This window comes from Phalangium opilio, unplaced genomic scaffold (genome assembly GCF_054372755.1).
Source record: "Phalangium opilio isolate 3A_F unplaced genomic scaffold, DU_Popi_V2 ptg000088l_1, whole genome shotgun sequence".
In the NCBI taxonomy this organism is placed as follows: Eukaryota; Metazoa; Arthropoda; class Arachnida; order Opiliones; family Phalangiidae; genus Phalangium; species Phalangium opilio.
Genome location: NW_028324193.1, coordinates 2701270 through 2708631, shown reverse-complemented (window position 1 = coordinate 2708631; position 7362 = coordinate 2701270).

The window sequence follows — 7362 nt, the reverse complement described above, 5'->3', positions numbered from 1 at the left end:
CATATTATTTTAGGAAGTCAAAGAACATAAACAAAAATAATTTGGAAAAGGCGTATTATTTTGGGAAGTCAAAGAAGATAAAAACAATATTTAGGTAAAGGCAAACTATTTTGGGAAGTCAATGAAAATAAACAACAAAATATTTTGGAAAAGGCATATTATTCTGGGAAGTCAAAGAAGATAAACAATAATTTCGAAAAGGCGTATTATTTTGGGAAGTCAATGAAGATGAACAACAATATTTTGGAAAAGGCATATTATTCTGGGAAGTCAAAGAAGATAGACAATAATTTGGAAAAGGCGTATTATTTTGGGAAGTCAATGAAGATGAACAACAATATTTTGGAAAAGGCATATTATTTTGGGAAGTCGAAAAGATATACAATATTTTGGAAAAGGCATATTAGTTAGGGAAGTCAAAAAGATAAACAATAATTTGGAAAAGGCATATTATTTTGGGAAGTCAAAAAGATAAACAATAATTTGGAAAAGGCATATTATTTTGGGAAGTCAATGAAGATAAACAACAATATTTTGGAAAAGGCATATTATTTTGCGAAGTCAATTATGATAAACAACAATATTTTAGAAAAGGCATATTATTTTGGGAAATCAATTACGATAAACAACAACATGGTTGAACTCTGATGTCAGTTGAATAAAAAGAATATAAGCCTAAAAGTACTTGTCATGTTCCTTTATTAAATATCTCAAATCTTTCACGAAACTTTTACGGCAATTTCGCGGCGCCTAATTGTCTCGGCGCCTAAATGTCTTGGTGCCAAATTGTCGCGGAGCCTAAATGTCGCGGCGCCAAATTGTCGCGGAGCCTAAATGTCGCGGCGTCTAACTGTCCCGGCGCCTAAGTGGCGGTGCCTAAATGACCGGCGCCTAAATGTCGGCGCCCAATTGTCCCGTTCCGGTATACAGGGTGTTTTTGAAAAGTCCAATAATGAAGGACCTGGTTTATTGGGCCCAACTTAGAGGAAAGTATCGAAGATGGTGGGGTGTACAACACTTGATTACGGGGATACGGTCCCCCAAACATTGACCCCAAAAACAAGGAAATTACACAATGTAGACTACCACTTTAAATCGAGTAACCAGCTTGTTAAGAACTTATTGACAACTTCAATAGCCTTCAATCTAAAAACGTTTTGTACCTTTACTCAGCGGAAGGGTATACAATGTGTAGAAGTATGCCTACGACGGTAATGTCAATCCAATCCCAAGTTTCATTGTGTTTGAAGATCTCCCAGCACCCATTACACTCGAAATAATTTTGGATTCATTGGACATAATTAGCGTACAAGAGCGCAGTTCGTGATGTTAAAGACTTGACAAGCATCCAACAATGAATCCAAAATTTTTCGAATGTAATGTGAGCCGGGGGATCTTCAAACACCATGAAAATTTTGATTGCCTTGACATTACTGTCGTAGGCATAATTCTACACAAATTTTACCCATCTTCTGTTCTTTGACACTCAGTTGGGTCCAATAAACGCGCCCCTTCATTATTTATGGACCTTTCAAAAACACCCTCTATAGACAAAACTGTGTTAGCTTGTACTCCCATATGGGCATTGTTTTCATCAAAACGGCTGATTTCAATAATGTAGCTTTGTTTCTGAGCTACGATGAAGGGCCGACAACGCTGAATCTAAGCACATTAGAAAATGGGTTCATCGACCTTTTTATTTCTTGTCACCCATTGAACACCACAATGTATTTGTGCAACATCTTTCAGAAACATTGAAACACCCTGTATTGTAATTGGAATATTCAGGGTTCGTACACGCCTTGGAAATCCTGGAAAACCTGGAAAAGTCAGGGAAATTGAAAATGGGCCTAAAAGGTCAGGGAAAAGTCAGGGAAATTTAAATTGAACCTAAAAAGTCAGGGAAAAATATATTGGAGGGAAATTTTAAAGTTTGGATAACAGTATAAGGGTGACCAGAAAATGTGTTGTCTGAGATTTGAACAGAGCCCCAAAATCGCGGACCTCGCTTCGCTCGCTCCGGTTATTTATAATTTAATTAAAATTAAATTTAAACGAATTAATTGGCTAATTTTTATAACAATAACTTCTGCAAAAGTTATTCGAGTGAATTTAGATTTGTTTTCATATATGTTCGCCATGTACGTTATTGCATATGGTCAGGGAAATTTGTCGAATTTAGTCAGGGAAAACCTGGAAAAAACAGGGTTTTTCATTCGAAAAATTTTGTACGAACCCTGATATTTTACTTCACAATAGCCTTTACAGTCAATACTGAGGTCTGATATAGATTTACGAAACTTCAGCATCACTGAGACTGAATGGGAGAATATCGAGAGTTTCAGGACTATATTAAAGGTTTGTCTTATTTTCTAAGTACTATTTTGCTTGAGCACATCTTATGAGTAGCTGAAGAATAAAAGAAGTAGGAACCATTTACATATATAAGTCTCATAAGAGAGATTTTCATATAATTGAATGGATAACTACGGAGAATATCAAAGTTTTCTTGAATATCGATAGTCGTATGTTTTAAGTTGTCCGTGATTCAACTATCGACGTTAAGTGCGCAAAAACTTTCCCATTTTCTGTAGCTACTATTTTTATGCACCGAACACTCATTTTACCTAAGTTATAGGCTTTATTTTCACTGAGTACATACAACTTCTAAAAGTGATGTAGAGCACTGCTTAAAAAATTGTCTGGTGACGTACCTTTATCTTTTTTATTTTCCAAAGCAATTTGATATTGCGACAAGGAAAGTTTGTTTCGTTAGATCTCCAACAATATCAATAGTGATGCCAATATATCATTGGCTTTTGGAAAAGCTTAATAACTCAATTGAACGCAATGATGGTCCATTAAAGGAAGCTTGCAAATTAGCTAAAGCCAAAATGGAAGAATACAAAGAATCGTCTAATAACGAAGCAAACTGGATTGCCGTAGGTAAGGATGAGCGTTTCTATTAGCGGATTCCACTGGGGTGGTCTGAGTTCAACTCTGAAATTCGACGATCTTCCGAGCAGTGAATATCAAAACAGCAATCTGGGTAAAATTTTTCGATCTTTGCTTATCTGCTTTAGGTATGCGCGCTCCTCTTGTTTTGCCCTCTAACGGGTTGAAATATGATGACCCGTAAGATACAACTATATTTAATCGCATAAAGGCACAATTATAGGGACATTTCTAAAATAGTTTTCCAAAGCTCCATAACTTCCTCGTGGCATATATACATATACTCGTACTTTACAATGTACACATACCGCTTTGACTTAACTCAACCAGTCAAAAAACCGCTTACATTGTAGTGTGAAATTGCTCTTAAGTAGGCCTCGGAATTTGTATAACCTTTGTTAAATGGATAGGATCTATTGAATACCAAACAAATATATCCATACAAATACATTAGGCGTCTCTTTATCTTCAAATAATGTTATTCGAAATCAAAACCATTAATGTGTAATTTCATCCGTTTATGATTACCCCGTATACTATTGAATACGTTAAAGAGTTGATAGATTTCGTTCGCGTACGTTCAAAGTACAATTATTAACAGATACGACAAAAAACTTCTGTACGTCGATTTAATATATTTTTTTCTATTTACAAATAATATTGTTTTCGGCTAGTTTATTCTACAATTAAAGAAGGCTTATGTACTGTGATAAAAAACAAACACCTTATCTTATCTCATTTAGCACTAATATATTTTATTCAGAATGACATTAAGGCTTTGTTATTGTCCATTTTTAATCGCTTTTCAATCGGTTATCAGCAATCTGACGCGTTAACACACCTTTCAGTTCAACTCAAACCAACAGTACGTGGTCACTAATCCGGCGGGTCACTCGGGTGTTCGTGGTAACAATCATTCGGCATTTTAGTGTATGTAGGTTTTAATTAATGGCTGAAGGTGGTTCTTCTGAACGGGGTTTGCCCGAATTATCGCAACCTAAAGTTACACAAACACGAAGTAACATTTGGCGGCATTTCAATGTCTCTTATAAAATGTCTGAAGATGGCAAATCAATTAAAGTGGCAAAATGTCATTACTGCGAAAAGTAAGTATACCTCAAAATATTATGTTAAATACTCATCCCATATAATACCAGATTCTACCCATCAACAATAAGACATAGTTCGAATATCTCTAACAGTTCTGACTGTATACATATTTTAACATAAGATGTTAAAACCTGGTTAACATTATTTTATAAGCAAATACACTTATCTCATACTTATATTTATACATTGCAGGGGTTTATTTGGTAAGATGGCTAAACATAAACTAGGTGTGGTTTTCAGTTAAGAACAATTATCACATTAACTATTGGGTAAGCTTATCTATACATAATGTAACTTATATAACGTTTATCCGAATGGATAATGTTCACTGAGATGTTCTAGCAAATACTATCTTATCAACAATCATACGCATAGGTAAATCTATAAACTAGAAACGGCTCAATGTTGTTTGTGGATAAACCAACCGCGAATAAATTGTCGACAAAAGCATGAATAACCAACGATAATGGATATCCGATGCCGAGCCCTACTTTCGAATGACTTCCGGCCGTATTTTAGCCCAATGCCTTGGTTTTTATCATACTTAAACGCACTTTAAATGAGATAAAGACAAATATATTGTTATCAAGTAAATGTATTACTTCTAAAAAAACTGCCTTACTTTATTCAAAAAAAAACCCCAACCTCAAGACAAAAAGTAAGCTTACTCCTATTGGCATTTTCATTCGTTTTGAAGTTCCCGCCACAAAATTTTCCCCCTAAGAACGACATCTAGCGGTCGCTAAAAAATCGGTATGCCGCCCCATGGGTAGCTTCCTACCTATAGGCCTTTATTAATACAAGTCGGCTATGATCGTGCAGTCGTAGAAGAAGAAGTTGTTGAGCCTGCCAGAGGGCCAGTTGCCGTCGAAGAACAAATTCCGGAGCATGCCAGAGGGCCAGCTGCCTCCATTAATGTGAAAATAGTCATTAAGTAAAACAAAGGCTAATACCAAAATAGTAAATGTCTTTATTTCAAAATCTAGTTTACGAAATGGACCATGCCCATGTTGTCTCTCAGGCCAACAACTGTACTTTTAAGGTACACATCTATAATGGTGGTAGGGTCCCAGCGGCAAGGAGGGTGCAACCTCCTGCACCTCTTCCCCGCCGTCAGCGCGTTCAACGCAACCCCCCGGGACCTAATAATCCCGCTCCTGCCCCTCTTCCCCGCCGTCAGCGCCGTCCCCGCAATCCCCCGGGACCTGCTAATCCCGCTCCTGCCCGGGTTAATCGTGCCATAGCCGACTTGTATTAATTAATACAAGTCGGCTATGATCGTGCAGTCGTAGATGAAGTTGTTGAGCCTGCCAGAGGGCCAGTTGCCGTCGAAGAACAAATTCCGGAGCATGCCAGAGGGCCAGCTGAGGTGCCGGTCCGCGAACCAGCGCCTGCCCGAAGGGGGCCAGGAAGGCCAAGAGCTGCAAACAGATAATTAATCTGCAATTAAGTGAATTAACTCTCCATTTAAAAACCGCGCAATATTTGAGATGGGTACGGAGTAACGTGAAACCTTCGGGAAAGTAAATTTTAAAATTCACAGCCAACTGTCCCATTTCGAAATTTCGACTGTTTTTCCTACTAGAATTTATAGCAGTGCCCATGGATTTACTACTCAGAGTCCATTATAGGAACTGTGGCAAGAAAATGAAGAAATGAGACAAATTTTATCATGACGGAAGGCTCGAGGCTTGTTTCATTTTTCGTGAATAATTCACGGCTTCCTTACCCGTTTTTCAATGGCATTAAAATATTAAGCTTTGCATTACCAAAGTACTAAATCCATGGCCACTTTTAAACTTTTATGGTTACTTATGGTTTCTTTTTTTCCTTAATTAGACAAGTAATTAATTTGAAATTAGTAATTCTAAATAATTAGTTTGATAAATAAATGGCTAATTTCTAATTGAATTTGATTAGTTTCTATGTCTAATTGCTAATTGGCTAATTAATTAGTTCATTAATATTTACCTAATTGCTAATTCTAATTCAATTAGTAGTCAGCTAATTTAGCACAGCTCTGAATAAAACCAAAGTTGCATAGATTTTCGAACGCTTCTCAGATTATTCTTGTGCTCGACGTGCAATATTGCATTCCCTCCTAATTTTATATAACATTCAAATATTTTCCAAAAGTTCAATGTTTACTGAAAACTGAAATAGTTGAGAATGTGTCCGAGTCGGGACCATTATTGATAGAACAAAACCAAAGTTGCATAGATTTTCGAACGCTTCTCAGACCATTCTTGAGCTCGACGTGCAATATATGTATCTGTGACTGTATATCCTCTTAATTTTATGTAACATTTAAATATTTTGCAAAAGTTCGATGTACATTGAAAACTGAAATAGTTGAAAATGTGTCCGAGTCGGGAACATCTCTGTTAGAACACAACTAGAGTTGCATAGAATTTCGAAGGCTTCTTGTACCATTCTTGAGTGCGACGTGCAATATTGCATACCCTCCTTATTTTATATAACACTCAAATATTTTCCAAAAGTTCAATGTTTACTGAAAACTGAAATAGTTGAGAATGTGTTCGAGTCGGGACCACCTCTGATATAATAAAACCAAAGTTGCATAGATTTTCGAACGCTTCTCAGATTATTCTTGAGCTCGACGTGCAATATTGCATACCCTCTTAATTTTATATAACATTCAAATATTTTCCAAAAGTTCTATATTTATTGAAAACTGAAATAGTTGAGAATGTGTCCGAGTCGGGACCACCTCTGATAGAACAAAACTAATAGAAAACGCAAGATCAACTAATCATAATGAAGGTTTATTAACATAAGAGATTAACACAATTTGTACATAGTATATATAGATTTAGTAAAAAAAAAACTAATAAACAATTGGGTCTATTATTGGCCTATAGATAGGGCGCCGTTGTTGTCTATTCCAACAATCCTCGCATCGTCGCGGCAGCTTTTTGCAAGCCTCACTTGCACACAAATGCAGAGAATGGCACAGACATTTCAAAATAGTTATGTCAGGGTATTTTTGCCTCATTCTCGATGCGACCGAATTTTTGCTCCCCATCATAGTGTTACACCCGTCGGAACCGAATCCAATAATATTTTCTTCCGGAATTCTAAACTCTTCGAATGATTGTACGATTGAATTGAAAAGATTTTCAGCAGTGGCCCCTTCATTGCCTTTTTGATAGTTACCACCTTCAAATACAATGGATAGATCCCGAAATTTACTTTCAACGCGTCTCGATTCGTCGTCAAAATACCTGACAACAAGAAGCTTCATTACAACTAAATCCGAAATTTTCAGTGTGATCG